We start from the raw sequence: 20,868 nt of genomic DNA, 5'->3' as shown, positions 1-20,868 counted from the left end.
AGCACCTGACAGGCTGCTGAAACTCTGATGTAATCCAAGGTCACAGGAAGAACTAAGACGTTTTATTCCCCTTAAAGTATTACTATGCAGTTTTGCAATGAGGCAATTTCTGAGCAGAAAAAAATTGTAATGGTAGCCATGGCTTACTGCTGTAAAGAAGGAATATGGTACATAGCTTAAAGGAGTGCAAGGACCCTGTCTCTTGAACAGAAAAGTGAAGGAAATATACTACTTGCCTTGCTTTGTTACTATTCTGTGGCGAAACTCTCCAGTTTTTTTATCTGGAAGATGTGGATAGCAACACTTCATTTCTTTAGTGATATTTTGAGAGCTGCAAATAAACAACCTGGATATAGACTCTTTGGTTGGTAATATTTTCCTATGAGCCTGTTCTGGTTTTGCTCAAGGTCTTGGTTACAACACATGAAAAATAAGCTTCTAATTCATCACCACCAAACCCTCTGGAAGGACAAATCATAATCAGTTGGGACATCTTTATGCCAGATGCTCTCCTTCAAGAGTTTGAACACTGCTCAAAGACTGTCATTATCCAGAGTGGAAGTGTTTTTGCTGATGATGGTCCTAGAACTTGTGATTGCCATTTCATGTGATCCTAATGATCCTGAGTCAAGTACGGACTTTCAAAAACACACTTAAGCATCTAATTATATTCTAGACCACTGGATACTTTTAAAAGTCATATTAAATAATTCTACTTGGACCCTTACAGCTTAGATTATCACAATGTCTTAAAAGGGAGGCTGTTTTAAACTTTCTTTTTTATATTTATTCAGACAAACACAAAGAAACTACAAAAATGGCCCTGGAAGGATTGTATAACAAGTTTTATTTCTTGTAATCAATAGCTATTCACACATCCAAAGGAACAAACAGAAAAGTTCCAAGGAGCCAATTATACATACCCACCCATTCCACCTCCCTCCACTCCCCCCCCCAAGTTTAACTAGATCAACTACTAGGTCATTGACTTAAGGGATCTAATTTGCTTTTGCACTAATGTTAGTTCAGGAAGCAGGAGTTCTGTGAAGAGGTCTCAGTGTAAATGGCAGTCAGATTTACAAGGAGCCAGCACTTGAGTTTAGTCTTATTTTGGTAGTAGAAATATAAAGCATCTCTATGAAATAGAATGTGCCTTATTCTCTTACGTTAAGGCCACATCAAGGACATTTCATCGCTTCCTAAAGTGGTTTAATGGGGATTGGTTGCTGTCAGTATGGTGGATTCTTGAGGGAGGAGAATGCAAATTTAGGAAAACACAGAAATTGTTTCTTCTACTACATGGTTAAAAAATATTTATTTGCAGTAACTACATTGTTACAAAATAGATTAAACCCAGACATTCAACTACACTGTAAGAGCATATTTGTAAAGCAAATGCAAAGAGTAAGTGGTGAATGTGAAACATCTGTAGTCAATTTAAAATGACCAGAAAACTATTAGTAGTCTCTGAAATAGTTGCAAAAATTTTTCGCTTACAAATGTCTTATTTTGAATATAATTTTTAATGCAATGCATTTGAATATAATACATAATGCATTATGTTTATAATTCTTTTGGCTTTGCATTTGCTTTCTCTGTTTATAAAAGTGTCTTGAAAGGGAAACTGAGGATGCCAGGGGAATTATTGCCTGGAGAGGAAAACGAATCACAAAGCAAAATATCTCTTGCTATCTTCAGTGCGAGAAAGTTAGGAGGGAGTTATTTCAGTAATTCTGACGAGCTCATGCTCTTACAAAGCAACTCATAAACCATGCTCTTATGCACGTGCTTTGCCATTAAATATTTTGTTATGAAGATGGCAATATTCCTTTCCCTGCTGTGAAAAATAGAAAGCTAAAATGGAAAGTGCAGTTGTAGCTTGAATTACAAGGTTTTATCTGGATTCACTTCTACCTTTGCAATGGGAATGCAACCCTATAATGAATCTTGATTTATACAGAAATTCTTCTTGTGCCTGTATTAATGAATAAATTTCTTGTAAACTACAGAAAACTGGGCCTTCATCTTGAAAAAAAACCACTTCCACACATTTGAGTTTTAAATGTTATTCTGACATGCAGGTGCAATTCCATAATATATCCTTAGCTGGCAGTATCTCAGTGGACAATTTTAGTCCAGTTCAACAGCTTTCCCAAAACAGTAGGAGGTCATTTTGCCTCTAAGTATGAAAAGACTAAATGACATAAAATACTTCACTATATAAAAATGCAGAATAAAAATTAGATTTAGTCTGTTTCATCTTTATTTGATCTTTGCTTCTTTAAATTTTTGGTTGGCAACCTCATTATTAATAGACTGGCTCAGAGTTTCACAATTAATGCTTGGTTAAACACCATTTTAAATATGATTTTTTTTTGTTTCCCTAGAAGTCAATTCTAATCCCATGATTCCATGAACACTTAAATTGTCATGAAATGCCTGTCTACCTAAAAGAAGTAGTTCCTCTTTGGTGGCTAGGTCTGCACAAATAAATAATTAAATCTGTCGGGATTAGCTTTGAGCGCAGATCATTTCTTGACCCATTTCATTGGGCAGGCACAGCAGTATTAATGTCAGTATTAATGCTCAGAGGCAGAGTGGGGCTGCCTCTTTAGGAGAGAGCTTCATGGGCAACACATCTCAGGGAAGTGTGGGAATTTCACTTGAACTGTTGCCAATCAATGCAAATTTCTCATCGCTGATTTTGATCTTGGTGAACAGGACAGAAACTTTAGACAAATCTCTTGAGTGAAAACCAATTCTCCCCCTTCCCATGCTCCTATTTGTGCCACATGAAGATCAAAACTAGGATATTTTTTGCCTCTCACATTTGTGTGTCGTTCTGCCCTGTGTTCCACATTAGCAGCTCAATCAGCTGAGCGGAAGAATGAAGGGTATTATTGCACTGCCACCTTTTTTAAAATACTTTTTTTCCCCTTGGATTTTTCATAGGGATTGCAAGAGACATACTCTTGACACCCAGACATTTCACATCCTGATTTCAAGCCTGCACTTCAAAGCACAGAAGCTTTCCAGCATAGTGTAAAGCACTGTATTTTTGTCCCCTAAAAGTAGGCTGAACTATTTTAAATGAAACTTAAAGGAAAAAGAAATCAGCCTGAGGTAGACATGCAACATAGAAAATTTCAGTCTGAGCAGCTTAAATTCATCTGCTGTTGTTTCTAGGCTAATTTAGGCCACAAAGGATGCAATCTGTGTATGGAAAAATAATTTAGGGGGAAACACAGACTTTTTATAAACTCTGTGTTCTTACATATGCTGCATTTAGTTTACTGAAATGCAGTTCTTACCGTGGAAAGTTTCCAGCAACATTAGTTAGGGCTAATGTTGTTCTAGGTGGATTCTATATTGATCAGACAAAGTATAATCCCAGTTCATAATGCACACAAATGTGAGGTTTGATAGCTGGATAAGATTTAAGTTTTCAAGCATGTAGCAGACACAGCAAAACCCAATCAGATGCTGAAAGGTTTCAAAAATCTGGTAAAAATTATCAAAAAATAGCTCGATAACTCATTTGAATATCATTTCAGACTTTCATTTTTTTCAAGATTGCCTCTGCTTATGTAAGGGCATAATTTTCTTAAATTTTTTTAAGTATGAAAAGGTTTTGTTCACTATCAGTGGTACGGCATTCACAACAGCTTAATTATGTGCAATTAGAAAGATATATTAATTTCTTATGGGCATACTAAAAAGTGCAAAACTATTATCAAAACTTCAGCCTTTTTCTTTATATCACAAAATTTGCAAAATTTAATTGAAAAAGAACCATGGAACTGCTTTAGCCAAAGTAACAGCAGGAGATTTAGTGTTAAGTGTTCTGCATCAGACACCTAAAGGGAGTACTTAATATTATCCTACTGTACTTGTTTAAACGAGGTAATAGTTCCCAGAGCAATTTTAATTATTTTTTTATGGTACACAGGTAACATTTCTGAACTACTGTACTTTTCATTTGTTATGTCTTTGTATGATCAAGCAAGGCAATATTGAAGATTTCTGACATTCAATGTGAAATGGAGGACTAAACTGAAGGGCCAGAACTAACATTGTCTGTGCAATTATTACCATTTAGAGTCATAAAATCATTAAGGTTGCAAAAGACCTCCTAAATCATCAAGTCCAATCTTTGACTGAACATCATCATCTCAACTAAACCATAGCACAAAGCGCCGTGTGCAGTCATTTCTTGAACACTCCCAGGGATGGTAACTCCACCCCTTCCCTGGGCAGTCTATTCCATTGCTTAAACACCTTTTCAGTAAAGAAATTCTTCCTCATGTCCAACCTTATTCTCCTCTGGTGCAGCTTGAGGCCATTTCCTCTTTTCCTGTCAATAGTTGCCTGGGAAATGAGACTGACTCAACCTTGCTACAGCCTCCTTTCAGGTAGTTGTAGAGAGTGATAAGGCATCCCCTGAGCTTCCTTTTCTCCAGGCTAAATAACTCCAGTTCCCTCAGCTGTTCCTCATAAGACTTGTGCTCCAGATCCTTCACCAGCTCTGCTGCCGTTCTCTGGTCTTGCTCCAGTACCTCAATGTCTATTTTTTTGTCATGAGGGGCCCAAAACTGAGCACAAGATTCAAGGTGCAGCCTCACCAGCGCCAGAGGGACAATCACTTCCTAGTTCTGCTGGCCACTCTTTCTCTGATATGAGCCTGGATGCCATTGGGGCTCTTGGCCACCTGGGCACACTGACAGCTCATGTTCAGCTGGATGTCAACCAACACTGGTTGCTCCTGAAGTCATATAAACCGCTGATAATCTCCCTTTTTTCCTCCCATTACTTCTACTTACATGGCATTACACTTAATCAAGGTATTGTATAGTGTGAACTATACAGTTTTTAGGATTGTTTGGGATCTATGGAAATATTGACTAAAATTATCCCAAGAAAACATTAAGCAAAGAAGCAGCTAGCATCCCTATCTTAATGTGCTTGTTTTCCCTAGAGCTGGTTCCAGTTTCATAAAACACACTTTGATTTTTTTTTCCTTGTTTCTCAACAATTTCAACTTGATACTTAGTTAAAAGCAAAGAAGCTCATTAAATAAATCTCCAGATCTCAGTGTTCTAAAGAAAGCTTGAAACTTTGAACGTTGAAGACTCTTTAAAGTATAGATACATGATACAGAAGTACCTTTATGTAGGTATAGAAATATATAGGGATAGGTATTGAAAGTTGTGCATAAATGTATTTTCTAATATTTGAAAGTTTATGATACCTCAGAGTGATTAAGGACCACTGGATTTTGTGTAGTATGCAACAGGTGTAGAAAATGAAAAGTTAAAATGAGGACTAATATTCTCTTTGGGTCCTACTTCTCTGGTAATAGGCAATTCTGTTTTCACTGGCTTCCTCATAATTTATTCCTATCAATTTAATTGTTTAATTTGTAATTAACGTTCTTTTAAAGACTCTCTTAAATATCATTCTGTGCGCCAAGTTTCTGAAAATATTTTAAAAGAAAAGTAATCTTCAGTATGCAAGGCTCTGACTGCCTTTTTCACTTGGTGTTTTGTGGCTTTCCATAAACCTTGCTGTTGGCCCTTCTTAGTAATTACAACTTTTTAACTTAATTTTAAAACACCTAGAAAGGCAGGTATTGAAAACATGCTAGTTTCTGACTAGTCTTAGGGGAGCTGGACTTCACTGGGACACCACTGCAATATGTAAATATTCCTAGTAGGCCTTACTTATAATGTTTTGATGGGAATCAGAAGAAAAGAATTTGTAAGATCGCTCCCCATCATCATAAAATATTCATTTTATAGCAATTCTCTGAATTTTCTAGTCCCCAACATGTGACTTGTGGCTTATTAGCGTCCCTAAAGTCACAAAGGGATAAGCTGCCCTGCTGAAGTGCTCTTTCTAATGAAAAAAAAGAGCAGGAACACATTCAGGGTGGAAACATGTACCTTTTCTTCCTGTTTGTTGTCAAAACAACAGGAAACTCTTTGAGGAGGTGGGTTTCTCCTGTTGATACTTCTGAGGAAGTAGTACCTTTTCCTGATCTTCACAGTAAGGCAAGCTGAAGTTATTGCAATGTAGATTGCTTTAGAAAGCTGCTAACAGCTTATTTTTAGAGATAACATGAGATGTTTTCTGTTCATTAAACTGTGGAAGAGTTACTAAAGTTAATAGTTGTAGTTACCTCTGCTGAAGTCATTATGTAAATTCAGTGACAGGGACGCAATTTGCTGATTATGACAAACTGATATTGTCCTAGGATATGTTAAAAAACTGCTCTTACAGTAAAAACTGCACTAAATCTGTAAGAAGCAATTTCCCGTTGCCTACTACAATAACAGTACTTGCAAATTGGTTTTATTGTAATGTAACTGTGTGTGTTATTTAAAGAGGTAAATAGCTACTGGTAAGGTAAGGAAAATCTATGCTGCAAAGCTAGGCAAAATGTAGTTGGCATGAGGTTAAGAGATCAAGGGTTTCTGTTATAAATGATAATAGAGCTAATAAAACAATATTAAGTTTTGCTCTCTATTGCTGTTAGTCTGAAGATAGATAAAGATCAGGGGATTAGTATATTCTTACAGTATCTGGGTTTGGGTCTTAAAAGATTAATCTTCAGATGACACTAACTGGAGCAAAAGCTGAGCCCTCATCAGCAGGGGCTGTGCAGGAATGATGTAAATCAGGAGTTGGTTCACTGCTGTTGTGAATCTCCTGAGTCAGGAGAAGAATTCGGACCTTAAAGAGCTCATGCTTTGGTAACAGCTAAACAGTGCTTTGATTCCATTTATATATCCTTTTCTGTCCCTATCCACAAACATTTCAAACCTACCTAGTCACCAGCTGTTCATCTTTATAATCTATTCAACATTAGCCCATGCACACTCTCTACCTCTGCTGGGAAAGTACTGAGTGGCTTTGAGACACCATGGTAGTGGGATGTGACTGTGGAAAACTGGAGAGAGTGGCTTCTCAGTGGGACTGCCTGGTGGAATGTTTAGCTGTCAGTAGCTGAGATTTCAGTATGCTTTTAAGATCAGAGCATTTGCCCTGCAGTCAACCTGTACCTTGACAGAGTGTGCAGCGGGGCTGTTGCTGGCTTTACTGCCAGTCAGCTGCATGTGGTGATGGAGAGGTGAACTAGATTTATGTCTCAGTGTCTTTTTTTAGGTGCCATGCTTATGTCTGAGTTTTGGAAGTAGGAAATCATGTTCCCTCCCTCCTTTTGAATTTCCTTGTTTTTCAGCTAACTCTGAATGTGTACTACTGCTGCATGCACCTACTTTCCTCTTTGATCCTTTTATATCTGCTCCGTTAAAGTTATCTTTAGATTTGTTTGTTTGTCTCTGACTCAGACATCAGTGAGCAGTGTTGCCTTTGATGGCTGGATCAGTCTGACATTTGTGAAAATACAGTAATTTTTCCACAGGGAGGCACCACTCTTCTGGTTTGCTTTTCTAAAACGTATGGCCTCTTGCTGGGCAATGCTACAGAGGACATGCAGCAATCTCTGGCTGCAGCACTGGTTTCTGGGCTTATGAGAAAACAGAATCCACATTTTAGAAGCTCCAGACTTGTTGGAAAGAGTCATGCAAATTTCATTAGTGATTGTTTTTCTTCCTCCTCTTGAATGTCGAAGACTTACTATGGTTGCAGCTAAGATGTGGGGACTTTGTGCAAATATTTCTTGCGGGTAGCTGTTCCAGGTGAATGTTGTCCACTGACTTAAATCCAGTAAGTTGCTAAAAACTAAACAAATAATTTGAATATTTTTATTCAAAATGGAGAGGAACCTTGACTCCTTTCTATTGTGCATATATGCCAACTTGCATAGACATAACAAACCCGTAGATGTATCAAAAAGATCTATTAGGGTTGGAAACAAAATGAACAAAAAGCATTTCCTAGTTGGTTTTAAAAAATTTAGTTGTATCTCAGCAACAGTCTTTGTGCTCATGCTTCACTAAGAGAGTAAGTGCTGTATGCAATAAACTCACCTACTTAAAATCGTAATGAGAGCATAAAAAGGATTGTTCTATCACCATGTAACAATATCTCATTGCACTGTTCACTTTAAAGAAAATCATCTGCGTTTTTGTGGCATGCAGATAAGTATTTTAAACAGTCAAGAAAGTCTTCAACATTTTCTGCTATTTTAGCTTACTTCTTTGTAGCCCAGGAAAAAAGGTGGGGGGAGGAGTAGACGGAGTGATACAATCAGTTTTGGAGAATAAAATGGTATCTTTTTGCTAGGCTTCAGGAACAGATAATTTCTCATTTACAAACCTATGCTTCAGGCATAATTCAATAAAATATATAAAGCTTTTGTGGTCTTGTGAGATTTAGTAGTGCAGAAACTGGATATATTTTTATTGAACCTATCTTTCAGAAAATTACTGAGTAACAGCCATGAGGTTCTGTTTCCTCTTCAGAGCAGTGTTGCAGTTTTATTACAGTAACATCCAACTGTAATGCTCTGTTTAAGGCTGTTGAGACAATTTCGCTCTATCCCCCCTATTCAGATGCTTTGTTACTAAGCCAAGCTGAAGTCTGAAGTTTGTGATAAAAAGGGATTTTAAAAAGATCTCTGAGCATAAGCAAATGTTGATGTATTATGAAAATGACAGATTATCTTTCTTCCCTCTTTTCTAATTTTAACATTGTAATTCATCCATCAATTTATATGCACCCTGGGTTTCTTTGCACATTAGTCTGTCATTTACTCTTTGTTACTGACGATAAGGGCATCATTTCAAATTTTCTTGATCTTCTTGAGTCAATTTGATGTTGATTGTGGGGTTAGATTTTTGGTTTTATTGTTTTGGTTTCTTTTCTATGGGTCTTTTTTTTTTGTTGCTGTTCTTGGTTTGGGTTGGTATTGTTTGTTTTGCTTGGCTTTTTTTTGCTATCCTTGCTTAATTACCAGTGAATAGGCAGTAAGATGTACTGAGAGAGAAGAGATGAATAAGACCAGAAATTTCTCAGTTTCTGAAGATCATTCCTTAGGGATCTGAAGTTGGAATTGCAGGGAACAGGACTGTAGTTGTTTCTGCTATCATGTCTTTTTAGAGATGGAAAATGATTGCTCCTGGAAATTCTTGGCACTGATATTAAAATGATTAATTTTTTTTTTTTTTTAATCAGGTATATTATGAAGAGCATATCCAAAATATGTTGTTTGGGTGTTCTGGGTTTTGGGGCAGTTTTTTTGTTGTTGGTTGTTTTTTTTCCCCCTCTGTAAAATCCTCTTTTTTTTTTTCATTATGATACACAGAAAGTTTGTCATGTGTTATAATAAAGCTGCAAAACACTTTTAGAAAAGACCAGTATTCCTTGGGGTATATTTCTAGGGGAAAAAAAGCCACAGTAAGAACATTCATGACAAGACCACTTACAAGAAAATTATACTCCTGGAACATATTTGAAAAGAAAAAAAATCCAGAGATATTTTTTTCTAAGTTTAGCATTGGCAGACAGGAATTTATGACCAGGAGTTGAGAAAGAAACACAAATATAAGGATATGCCATATTATTGTAGTTTTAATACAGAATAATTTTATGGTATTTTCTAATTTAGAAGTGTTTTGCTTTTTGATTCATGGCAAATTCTTAAGACAAACCCTGTACCACTATTAGTCCTAGAAATTTATTTTAAAATTATGCCTTTTTACGCCATTATTTTGTTAATTTTTTACACATTTAGTGGACAAGATTAAGTCATTCAAAGGCAAGATTTTAAACTGTTGGTACTTACCTCATAGTTTATTAAAAGGCAACATTGCTATTGCTATTTCTCAAAATCTCCACACACTGAGTGGTGCCTTTGGTACCTCAGTGCAAGCTGACATTTTGATGTTATGCGTTAAGTCTAGGTCTCCTTCTGGGAAGAACACTAAGATATAAGAAATACAGTCTGACAGTGAAAATGAATGATTATATAAAGATCTCTCACAAAGGTGTGAAGAAAACCTGTCACATACTTGGCTAGTCTAATGGCAGAGCTATTAGAAAATAACTAGTCTAAATCATGTACATTGGCCAGTTAGGCTGTCTACAGGCTTCCTCACATACAAAGGAATTCCAAACTAGTATGGCACTGATCTCTCTGCTGAAAACAAAATCCTTGAACCAGTTCTCTTGTCCAGCTGGAGAGGAATTTGTAATTTGCCCACATAAGTAGGCACACATGTTGATTTTGGAAATCTGCCTCCAATTAGCAGGTGTTTAATATTCCAAATGTATTTGCTCAGGTATCCACAAGCAGGAAAGCTTCCACTGTTACTCTGTATGAAAGGAAATTCTCATCCATAGGTAAGTAATGGAAAGGTAATTGAATTATAAATAGATACTGAAAATGAAGTCTCAAAGCTATCTGTGACTTGTGAATATTCTAGAAAACATGATTTACGTCGCGTGGCTGAGGGAGCTGGTTTTGTTTAGTCTTGAGGAGGCTCGGGGGGACTTCTTCATTCTCTACAACTTCCTGAAAGGAGGCTGAAGTGAGGTAGGGGTTGGTCTTTGCTGTGCCTGCAATGACAGGAGCAGAGGAATTATCTTTAAACTGACACAGGGGAGATTCAGATTGGATATTAGAAAAACTTTCCACTGTTAAGTGGTCAGGCATTGGAACAGGTTGCCCAGGGAGGTGGTGGACTCACCATCACTGAAGGTGTTGGAGGGGCATCTGGATCTGGCACTGGGTGATGTGGTTTAGGGGTTACAGTGGTAGTGCTGGGTGGATGGTTGAATGGGATAGTCTTGCAGTTCTCTTCCAGCCTTGGTGATTCTATGACTTTGATTCTATTCCCCAGTCTTTTTAATTACAAAAACAAATATTGTGCCTTCTCCTGGGACAAAGGAATTCACAGCAAATGATAGAGCTGGTCCCTGGTGATGTAATGTGTGAGCTACTCTGATCTAGGTGGACCACTGGTAGAACAAAAGGAGAGAACAGGGAGACTGTCACCTAGTATTACATAGCCTGAGCTTTTGCTACCCTGCTTCTCCCCAAGGCAGCACAGTGTGTTATATCAAAGGTATTTTAAATTTACTGGATACTAGATTTACAGTGCCAGGTAATCTAGTGGGAGATAGGAGTGTGTGCTCTTCATCCATATTCCAGCAGAGGAATAATGCAAACTGTATTAAAGAATATAATCTATGCTCTGTGAACCATGCTTCAGTAGCTAAAACAGGCTATACAGTTGCTGAAAATTGGAAAAAAAAAAGAGGAACCCAACCAGCAGAAATGTAACATAATATGCACTGTGTCATTGCATATTGCTTCACTATTATATCATAAATCTGTAGTTTAGAGGCAATCTGCACCACTGTGAAAAATACTTCTGAGCAGAGGAAAGGGGAGAACATAACCTTAAAGTTACATTATTTTAAGGACCGAATCAGTAATTGCTAATCGCTCTATTTGCATTAACACTTTGGTGAAAGAGAGTTACAATCCATCCTTTGCATATGCTAATTATTTTAAATAACGTTACTCATGAAAAAAATCTCAGATAGTACTTTCAAATAAATTAACTACAGGGTATATGTTTTGGTGCCGATGACTTGTTTGATGGTGTCTTATTTGAGTCATCAGTGGCTCATTTAGTTGTTTTTTCTGGGTTTTACCCGATATTACAGGTCAAACACTGAGATTAATTTTGAGTGTTCCATACCATTTCATATACTTACTAGGCACAAGGTAATTGTGGGCATAAATTAAAGAAGAGAGGAGATTATTGTAACAGAGGAAAAGCTAGCAATAAGGTAGATAAACCTGGAGAATAGGTATTTGTTCTTATTTCTATGTTATAAATAAAAGCTGCCTTCTGCACCCACAATTGATCCAGTGTCCTTTTGCTGAGCTAAGATGCTCCATATCATATCTGAAATTCATTCCATATTAATCATATCAGTTGAGATTTTTTAAAAGTAGCAGTTTTGTGAAAAGGGGATAAAATGTTATAGGTGAAATCCCATGGTCAGGCAGAGGTTTCAACAAAAAAAGCTCCACTCATCCAGTGGATGAGTGCCAAATCTCCTCAAGTAACTCTATTTGTAAGCTTTTCTTTAAGTGAAAGTTAACTGTTTGTTAAATCCTCCATAATATTGACAGCTATGACTTACAGCTAAACAAATAAGTGTATCATTGCACATCTTCTCCATTTGCTAACGTGGCAGAGATCCTCTGCAACATCCAAAGAGGTTATTATCATGCAAACAATCTTCTGCTCATCTTGAAGCAGATGGATCCTGTCTCATTTAAATCGCCTCACTTTGTGCAAATGACAGAGCCCTCATGTTTCCACATGTTGGATTGCTCCCGAAGGAGGAAGGCAAACAGGTTCTGTCGCTGCCGATGCTGGCACCGCTTCTGTTCCCTTTTGCATGGAACATAATAGCAGATACGTTGTGCTTGGAAGTATCAGGACCTGTCCACCACATCCCCCTTTAAAAAGGAAGTGGTGTTTAAAAGAGAGTGACAAGTTTCAAATAATAGCAATTAACTTTGATTTAGAAAGTTAGAAGTGTTGGATTTGCTTTATCAATGCAAGGAGGTTTGTTAGAGAAACAGAAAATATTCTAGCACATCAGGAATTTGTGTCATTCCTGTACATGGGATAAGACATCCTCTGTAGGCAGAGGATTTATGTAAGGAGGTAAGCCAGGAGTTTTTAAGAACAAGTCACACAAACATCTGCTTGGAGTGTCCTAGGTATGCACTTCATCTTGCCTCAAAGAAAGAAGATGAACTAGGTAATCCCATTGGATGCCTTTGAACTCAGCATGTCTTTGATTTTCACATCGATAGGTACTTCCCTGGAAATATTTTCATGTTTGAAAGAATAGCTTAATAAAACACAAAGGAAGGTGTTACCCTCTAAATCATAGACATATTTGCAGGATGGACTGCTTCACTGGAAAAGATTTTTGGTAGGTCTCCAGTTCTTCTGTCTACCACAGTACTACTCTGCTAATTTGGACAAGTTGTTTTCAATGTTATTTTTTCTTGAGTGCTATGTGAACAGAAATCCAGCTTTAATTTCAGTCATGTTTCTACTTCAAAAAGAACAGTGTCTTTCTTTAGAGGTATCAGGTGACAATGTCTTTTGGGACAGTCATATAGATTATCTTCTTCTAAAAATCAGCGACTGTCCTCTTTGGTAGACAGTATGCTATTGTGTTTAGGGAAGTTGCATTTGGTTTTCTTTCAATCTTCTGAAATGAATGGAACCCTAACTCAGAGTTTTATTGGCCCTGATGTTGTAGCTCTGTGGTTTGCTCATACAAGTTTGAAACAGGAAGTTGTTTTGAATCTGATACCATTTTTTTTAGGCAGTGACCAAAAGAAGACTCTAGTTTATGCGTCTTTAGGAAGATAACATTTTTTCAATTAAAATATCTTTTCAGTAACTCCACAGGTTTGACAACAGTCAGGAGATCTGATATCTGCTCCACTATGACCTAATAAGGGAGTATTTTCTCATAGTTAATGTCAGTCTTTGTTTCAGAAAAGTAGTGCAACTGTGCTGGGAAACTGCCAGGCCCTTTATCATCCTTGAGTTTGAGTTGGCTCACTTGGTGTGAATCTTGCAGCCTTTGGGAGGATAATAGATTTTCTTTTAATTACTCCACTGAAGAACTGATCTCTTCACCCAAGCCTCCTTTTAGTTTTCTTTTTGGGTTTTTTTTGTTCTGGGGTTTTTCTTGGTGGGTTATTGTTGTTTTGGGTTTGTTTGGGGGTTTTTTTGCCTTTGTTTGGTTTTTTGGGTGGTTTTTTTGTTTGGATTTTTTTTGCTTGTGTTTTTTGAGTTTGTGGGGGTTTTTTTTGGTCTGTTTTAATTACTTGCCATTCCTGATGAAGATTGGTGGATGCTAGGTCGATTACACAGCGACTGATCTTGAAAAATGTTGTTACACTTCTAATTGGAACAACTGATGTAGCCTAATACAAAGAAAGTGTCCCAGGAGACTTTGCTTCTGTCCAAGCTCTGCTCAAAAAAACCCAGGATTGAAGTTAAGTATTATTTAAGCCACTTGCATCTTTTCTACATTTCAGGCCATTTGTAAGCAGCCTGTAAGGAATGATTTCAGCAAACAGGGATTAGACTCTCCCAGCTGTCTTGCATCAGTGTGCAAGAGGAATGATAATGCAAGAGAGGATGCAAAGGCCACTGCAATTAGAATATTCAGGTGCAATCTTTGTCAGGTTTCTTAGCCAGGTTTATTGATATTTATAGAGAGGAAATTTAAGCTATACAAAGAATGACACAGTCAACAAGGGAAGAGTTCATGTGAGGTGATGAAAAATAAGTTGTGGTACCTGGATTTTTCAAAACTTATCAATGGTCAAGCTTAGCAATGAAACCTGTCTTTGTTTACCTCCTTCGTGTTTGCTGTTCTCAGCATCCTTTGTGGCTGATCCTTTGGAAACAAATAAGGAAGTATAAGGGAACAGTCTCTTGCTGTAGTGTATATTAATATATACTACTCTACTACTGTAGAGGTAGTATATATTAATAGTTAAAAGCCACACTAGCAAGGAGAAAAAAGTAGGTTCCATTTCCACTTTCAGTGTAAAGGCAATGCATATCCTGGTCCATCACACCATTCTATTCTCAAACTAAAACCTTTCATGTTGTGTTATCTTGTCTGTGTCTGAAATAAATAATTATCTTTTGGAATTATGATGCGCTTTGTGATATTCCATTCTTTCCCCTAATTTTTGTAATTATTAAATTCTTAATAAATACTTTTATCACTGAGCTGAGACTCCCAAAGGCGTAATTTCTTCAGTGCTATGACAAGAGATAATAAAGCCAAAGGCCCAAGCCTATATTTATTTTTATTTTCTCAGATATGGTGTTACTCCAGAATATGCAAGATTTGAACTGGTGTTACTGAGGTGAGAGGTTGAATATAATCTGCTTGTTGGTTTCTCTTTATGCATCTCATCATCTGCTTGCAGTTGTTTAATTTTCCCCTTCATACTTGGTATTCTGCCTCTGAGAAGCATTTAAAGATTGTACTCCTGTCTTCCTTCATTAGCATGTCAGAGGGTGCAATGCCAGGACTAAGCAGGCATTGTGTATGGTTCACTGGAAACTTTAATTAGTGAGAGGGTAGGCACTCCAGAGTCCTGAGGATGTACCTTTGCACACTGTCACTCCAGGTGCCATCTCGTGGCTGCACAGGCTTGTAATGATTGCAGCTTTGTTTCTACCTTGGCATGGTGGGTGCCCTTGGAGGAAATTTTTTATCTAGCTTGATTGTTGGTATGACAACTGTGGATCTTGGAGGGCCTTGTTCCAACTTTTCTCTCCATATGTATTTCATATAATGTTTGTACCCAAGTGCTTCTATAGCAATTATGATCATGTTTTCTCTTTTTGGATGTCGATAGCTTGTCAATGCTTTATCTAAAGCAGCTGACATCCTCACACTATGGCTTTTTTCTGATGATAGACTGTAACGTCAAAAGCTTTCTTCTGTCTCCTTGTCCATTTTATATATTCCTAGACTTTGTCAATTGTAGCTTTTTAGAAAGTGTGAGTTGATTTGGTTTGGTTTGAGCTTCTTTTTAAACTGTTTGCCTCATGCTTTAGGTTTGCCAAAAACAAGTTACCAACTTGGAAACTCTGTGGTAAAATGGTCAGAAGCCTAATGCTCTTTGCCTCATATGTGCTTTGTGACCCACTAAGGGTTTTATCCTTTGTTTTTATACTTCATGACTGTCGTCAGTTTGTATCTCTGCCAGGCTCCACTGACACTTTAAGCCTGAGTCATAGCTGGAATCCCTGACTTCTCAGTGTTCTCTGGGGCTCTGTTTGAGTCATACAGTAAAGACTTTGTTCCACTAGTGACACAGCTCTAGCAACAGAGAGCACTGATGGCCTGGAAATGGCAGGAGCCTTTTCTCCTCAAAGGAATTGGTTTTGCCCTTGGTTGCCTCATTGTAAAAGCAAAGTTTGTGTAAAAATATTTGGATTGGCAGAAGGTTTTTTTTTGGTGGTTTTTTTTTTTTTTTTTTTTTTGAGTTAACAATTCTTTTGTTGGTTTACAAGATTCATTTGCCAGCAGAAAAAAAAAATCAAGCTAACACAGAAGTATCATTCTTTTCTTCTGAATAACAATAAAAATAGATCTATATTAATAGATACAGTTTAAAAGTCTTTTTGGTTTTATAGCATGTAAGCAAACTAACATGCAGATGAGCCTAGTTTTCTCAAATAAATTGTCATCAATGTTTCAGAGGGATACATGAATAAACTATGCCTAATTAGCATCACATTTGTGTTCATTAAGCATGTTACTTAATATTAAACATCAGAACTAAGTAATTTTAAATAACCATCTGTTTTCATACATTAAATCACAGTATTATTTCTGTAGCTAATGCTATTCTGTTAGTCTCCCAGGCAAGACAATAAAGCAAAAAAATGAATATGTCTACATATGAATCCATCACCAAAGAAAAACAAAATGCTAATGAGTATCAAGGAAATAGGTAATTAATGAGTATTGTAAGTGATATGATATTCAGCCTTTCAAAGGCTGAACAAACAAAAATGTAAGAATATACAAACATTGAAGTAAGCTTGCTCCTGTTGGTACCTAACCTCCCATGTCTGTTATGCCACATATTTCCTATGTGGCTTTAAAATGATATATATAAATGCCATTCATTTCTCTGACAGGTTGTAAGTTATCCTGAATGTAGAATCACAGAATCATTTAGGTTGGAAAATACCTTTAAGTTCTTTGAGTCCAACCATTAACCCAGCTCTGCCAAGTCCACCACTAAACCACGTCCTGAAGTGCCACATCCACATGTCTTTTAAATACCTCCAGGGATTGTGGTCACTCCTAAGCTCGACTGTTTTCATCATATTTATCTTACATGCTTTCTTTCCTGTTGTTAAGTAGTTTAATTTGATTCATTTGTAAAGTTTTTGAATGGCCTAGGTTATAGTCAAGATCCTCTTTACTCAAAAAACCTATGGACAGTCTCTGGGAGCAGGGAATGAACTGGCACTAGAAGACTGTACTGAGAAGATCTTGTTCCTTGCATGCCCTTTCCTCATTTCACTTCCCAATTTCACTTCTCAGTACAACCAGTATTAAGCAGCATGTCGAGGAAACCTGCAATAGAAATAAATAATCACTTCTTTTCTTTTTAAAAGATGAAAAACACCTTTACATCTTAGGTATAATTTAATTGCTGTTAATCTGTACAAGGCTGTTCAGTGCCATTGCTAGAGCTGTATTGAAGGCATATACCTCACCCATAAAAACACACAGTACAAAAAGTCTCTAAACGCTCAAGATGTTTGAAAAGGAGCACAAAACGAAGCTTTTTGACATCATTGCTGTGAACTCATTCTGTGGGAGGAGAGTAATTTCTCACTAGACTTCAGCAAGCAGAATTTTACCCCACACCTTTTCTTTCCTGAGCAAAAGAAAGAGGAGGTGCTTTAGTCAGAAAAGAAAAAATTTAGAATTGGAAACTGGTATATTAATTAGCTCAATGGTTTGCAACAGTGAAATCCTAGCTTGTAAGACCTTAAAGAGTTGGAATTTTTTAAGAAGTCTGTTATTCAACTACATCCTCAGGCTGGGAAAGTCATTGGATTTCTCTCCATTCCCTATTGATAAACCCATAAGATAACAAGGTAAAGTTGAAAAGACCTGTCAGCTCACGTTGTTCATCTCTCTGTACATTCAATGCTCCCCCTGACTGTCTGCATTTTTAGCACTTTGCAAAGGCCAGGCTTCAGTGTCTCACTGAGCTCTGTTGAAAAAATATTGTGGATTCTAAAACATAATCACTTGTGTGGCTGCAATGCATAGTGACAAGGGCTTGATTCTGACCTGTCTCTAGTTTAACAGTGAACTCCCTCTTTGAATTTTTTTTTATCAATCTTCATGCATGGAGAGCCAGATCGATGCAAGTGCATCACATTTTTAAATAAGATCAAATTGTATATAATTCAATAACACTGTTATATTTATTCATTCCAAAAGTTGGTTTGAATGTGGCATCAGTAGGCAAGTACTTCATAGTATGATTAGCCCTTATCTTCTTGTCTCTTGGGTTTTTTTTTTGAGGAAGATGGATTTAAAGAAAAAAAAATCAGTTGCAGTTTTATTGATTATATACTAGAGGGATCCTGTGAGAATTAACAGCTCATTTTTGCTTTTAAGTCAGGTTTCAGGACACATTTTTCCTCGTTATTCTGAGTAGCTCAAATCAGCAAGCGTTGTCATTGTTGCCATCATTATCATTATTATTTCACAGTAAAGATCACATTGAATAGCATAATAAAAGGTCAACTACTTAATTTCCTCTACAGTTCTGCTCCAAATGCTTCCATAATTTTCCTTCAAAACAAAATGGGTGTTGGTTTAAAACCTCCATGCTCTGCAGGTTGTTCTGTATAAACATTAATCTTTGTTTCAGAAGAATGCTATTTATGTCTTGATGCTTTTACAGTAAGTTTAAATAAATAAACATTGTAAAATGCTTTTGCATTGCTTATAGCTTCAATAAAAAGTCAGATCTGATAGGAGATGACTCACGTGAATACACAGATAGTTAGAGAAATTGGCTTCATGAAAATGAAAGAAAGTAACAGATCCTCTCCTTCTAGGATATTGAGTAGATAACAAGTCAAAGATGTGGGATTTTTTAAAATGTGAGACACTTTCTGAGTAATCTGAGAGTTAAACATGAGGTTAAATGAAATTATTCTAGCAGAGTTCTTTGGAAAAATTAGATGCTTAGAGAGCCAAAAGGATCCAGCAAGACTAAGAGGAAAAAAAAAATTAAATACTGTCAGTCTGTCAGTCTTGAAGTCAGCTTGAGACAGTTTGAGAGACCCAAGCAGCCTTTCTGCATTTAGATTTGATTTAGCAGGGCAGCCAGGAAGGCAGGGAGCTCTCCTTGCTTTGGCCACTCAGGGCCACTCCAGGGTCTTACTGAGAACAACCACATCTGTGAGACATTTATTGCACACCAAGTCTTGCCTCAGATGTGACATTGGAAGTTTGACTGGTTATAGTTGATTGATTATGCTCTTCTGCACACATTGCTGCTGCTTCTTGAGCCTGCTGCCACCTCCCATTTCCTCCTTGCTTTTTAATGTCGACAACAAAACCACAAAATAAAACTGAATAATATCTGTTTCCATCAAAATCGATGGAGTTGCTCACATAATCTGAAATACTGTGAATAGTACAGCCAGCTGGGGATATTGCAATTGTTGACACTTAAATTGTGCTGGTTTTGAAGCTGGAGTATTTAAAAGACCAATACAAGAATTAAAATGCAGTAGAACTTCTGATTTCTATTTACCTTTTTCCCCTCTACACTATCTCTAGTAGGTTTGTAAAGGTCATGCAGCTCATTTCACAGCAGGGCGAAGGAAGGGGAGTCATTATGTTGAAGGCATTTGGACTAGTATAGCACACAAAAGGAAATGAAGATGAATAGGGTATTTGTGGTGGGTGGTGGATATCATAGATTGCTCTGGTAACACCTTAGTATGGTAGCTTCAGTTAAATTCAGACAACAGCTGGCCAAGCTATAAGGAAATACTAAACCAAAGAGGTCTAGAGTATGATATTCAAGTTGAATGATTATGGAAAAGATGATGGGGTTCAATTACAGAGTTGGTGCTGTAGCTGACATTATTTTTTTATTTGAAATTTATAAATATCTTCATAAACCCCTCAAAGGGGTTTCCAAAAGGCATAACCACCATTTAAGTTTGTGATAAATGCAGAAAGTGTCAGAGTTTCAATACAAGCCAAGGTCAGGACATTTCTATTTCAAGTCAATCCTTTTAGAGAATACCCAGCATAACCACCTTGCAGTGAGGAGCCTCCATGAGAGAATTGAGCCTTTCCCAAATAATATTTGCCCACCTTTTTGAAGCAAAATCTTCCAGAGTGCTTTGGCTGTACCATGGCTAGTCAACAAGTCTTAATTTCAAGCTGTTTTGCTTTTAGTAATTAAAATTCAGGGGTTTTGTGTAGTATGGGTAATAAGCCCCATAATTTAATCTATTATGTAATGGGATTTCTCTCTTAATTTTTCTTTCACCACTCCAGTTATTTGTTAGAAAAGTGATTTGTGATACATAGCCTGATATCCCTGAAAAAAAAGTTCGAAGTTTTCAGCTGGAGCAACTAAGCAGATTTTTAACCTTGGAGTCCTTTTACAAGTTCCAGACTGTAAAAAAAGTAAAAAAAAAAGTAAAAAAAAAAAAAACCAAAAAACCACCCTGAACTTTCCATGATCTTTTGCTGGTTTAGACTGATACAAAAAAGAACTTTTCCCCTTTTCTCTAATCCTTAAATTACACAGACATGCACCCAGGTTTAATGCTTAGACTGCAGTTTCCAAATGACACCATTACATACACATGGGCAAGACCCTCTGAGATGCTAGAAATTAGTGTGAATTACACAGAAATGCATCTAAGGATCTGTGTCAAGGTGCCTTGAAATACTGAGACCAAAACACCATCTGGTTCTATCAAAAACTAATGTGTTAGACAAGTCAAGCAGTTCTGAAAAACCAGGCCACTTAGTGCTCAATATGTAACATGCTGAGCAGCTCCTGCCCTTCAGGATCAAGCTGCTTTTAAAACCTAAGTTTGAAATGTTGGACGTAATTAATTTTCTGCTACAATTAGTTTGAGGCCAAACAATAGAATGCAGCCACAGATCCAGGCTTTAGCTGGGTGCTAAGGACATCCTTGCTTTGAAATGTAATATGCCTGAAGAAAGAGATAGTCCCACACTCTTTGTTCCTTATGAGAATTTAAATATTTAATGTGTGAGAATGTAGAATTACATTTTAAATCT

General features: G+C 37.0%; 1 long non-coding RNA gene across 1 annotated transcript; it reads right to left on the bottom strand.

The window, feature by feature from the left end:
- Positions 1 to 4,475: 4,475 nt before the first annotated feature.
- On the bottom strand, positions 4,476 to 19,880 carry LOC116443980. Its single transcript, XR_004240136.1, has 3 exons — positions 19,866 to 19,880; positions 7,435 to 7,438; positions 4,476 to 4,564 (listed from the first exon to the last, which is right to left on the bottom strand). It is a non-coding gene; the product is annotated as an uncharacterized LOC116443980 (long non-coding RNA).
- Positions 19,881 to 20,868: the final 988 nt, after the last annotated feature.

Source organism: Corvus moneduloides, chromosome 5 (assembly GCF_009650955.1).
Source record: "Corvus moneduloides isolate bCorMon1 chromosome 5, bCorMon1.pri, whole genome shotgun sequence".
NCBI classification, from domain to species: Eukaryota; Metazoa; Chordata; class Aves; order Passeriformes; family Corvidae; genus Corvus; species Corvus moneduloides.
Note: the sequence above shows the minus strand (reverse complement) of the source record. Positions and strands in the feature narration are given on the sequence as shown.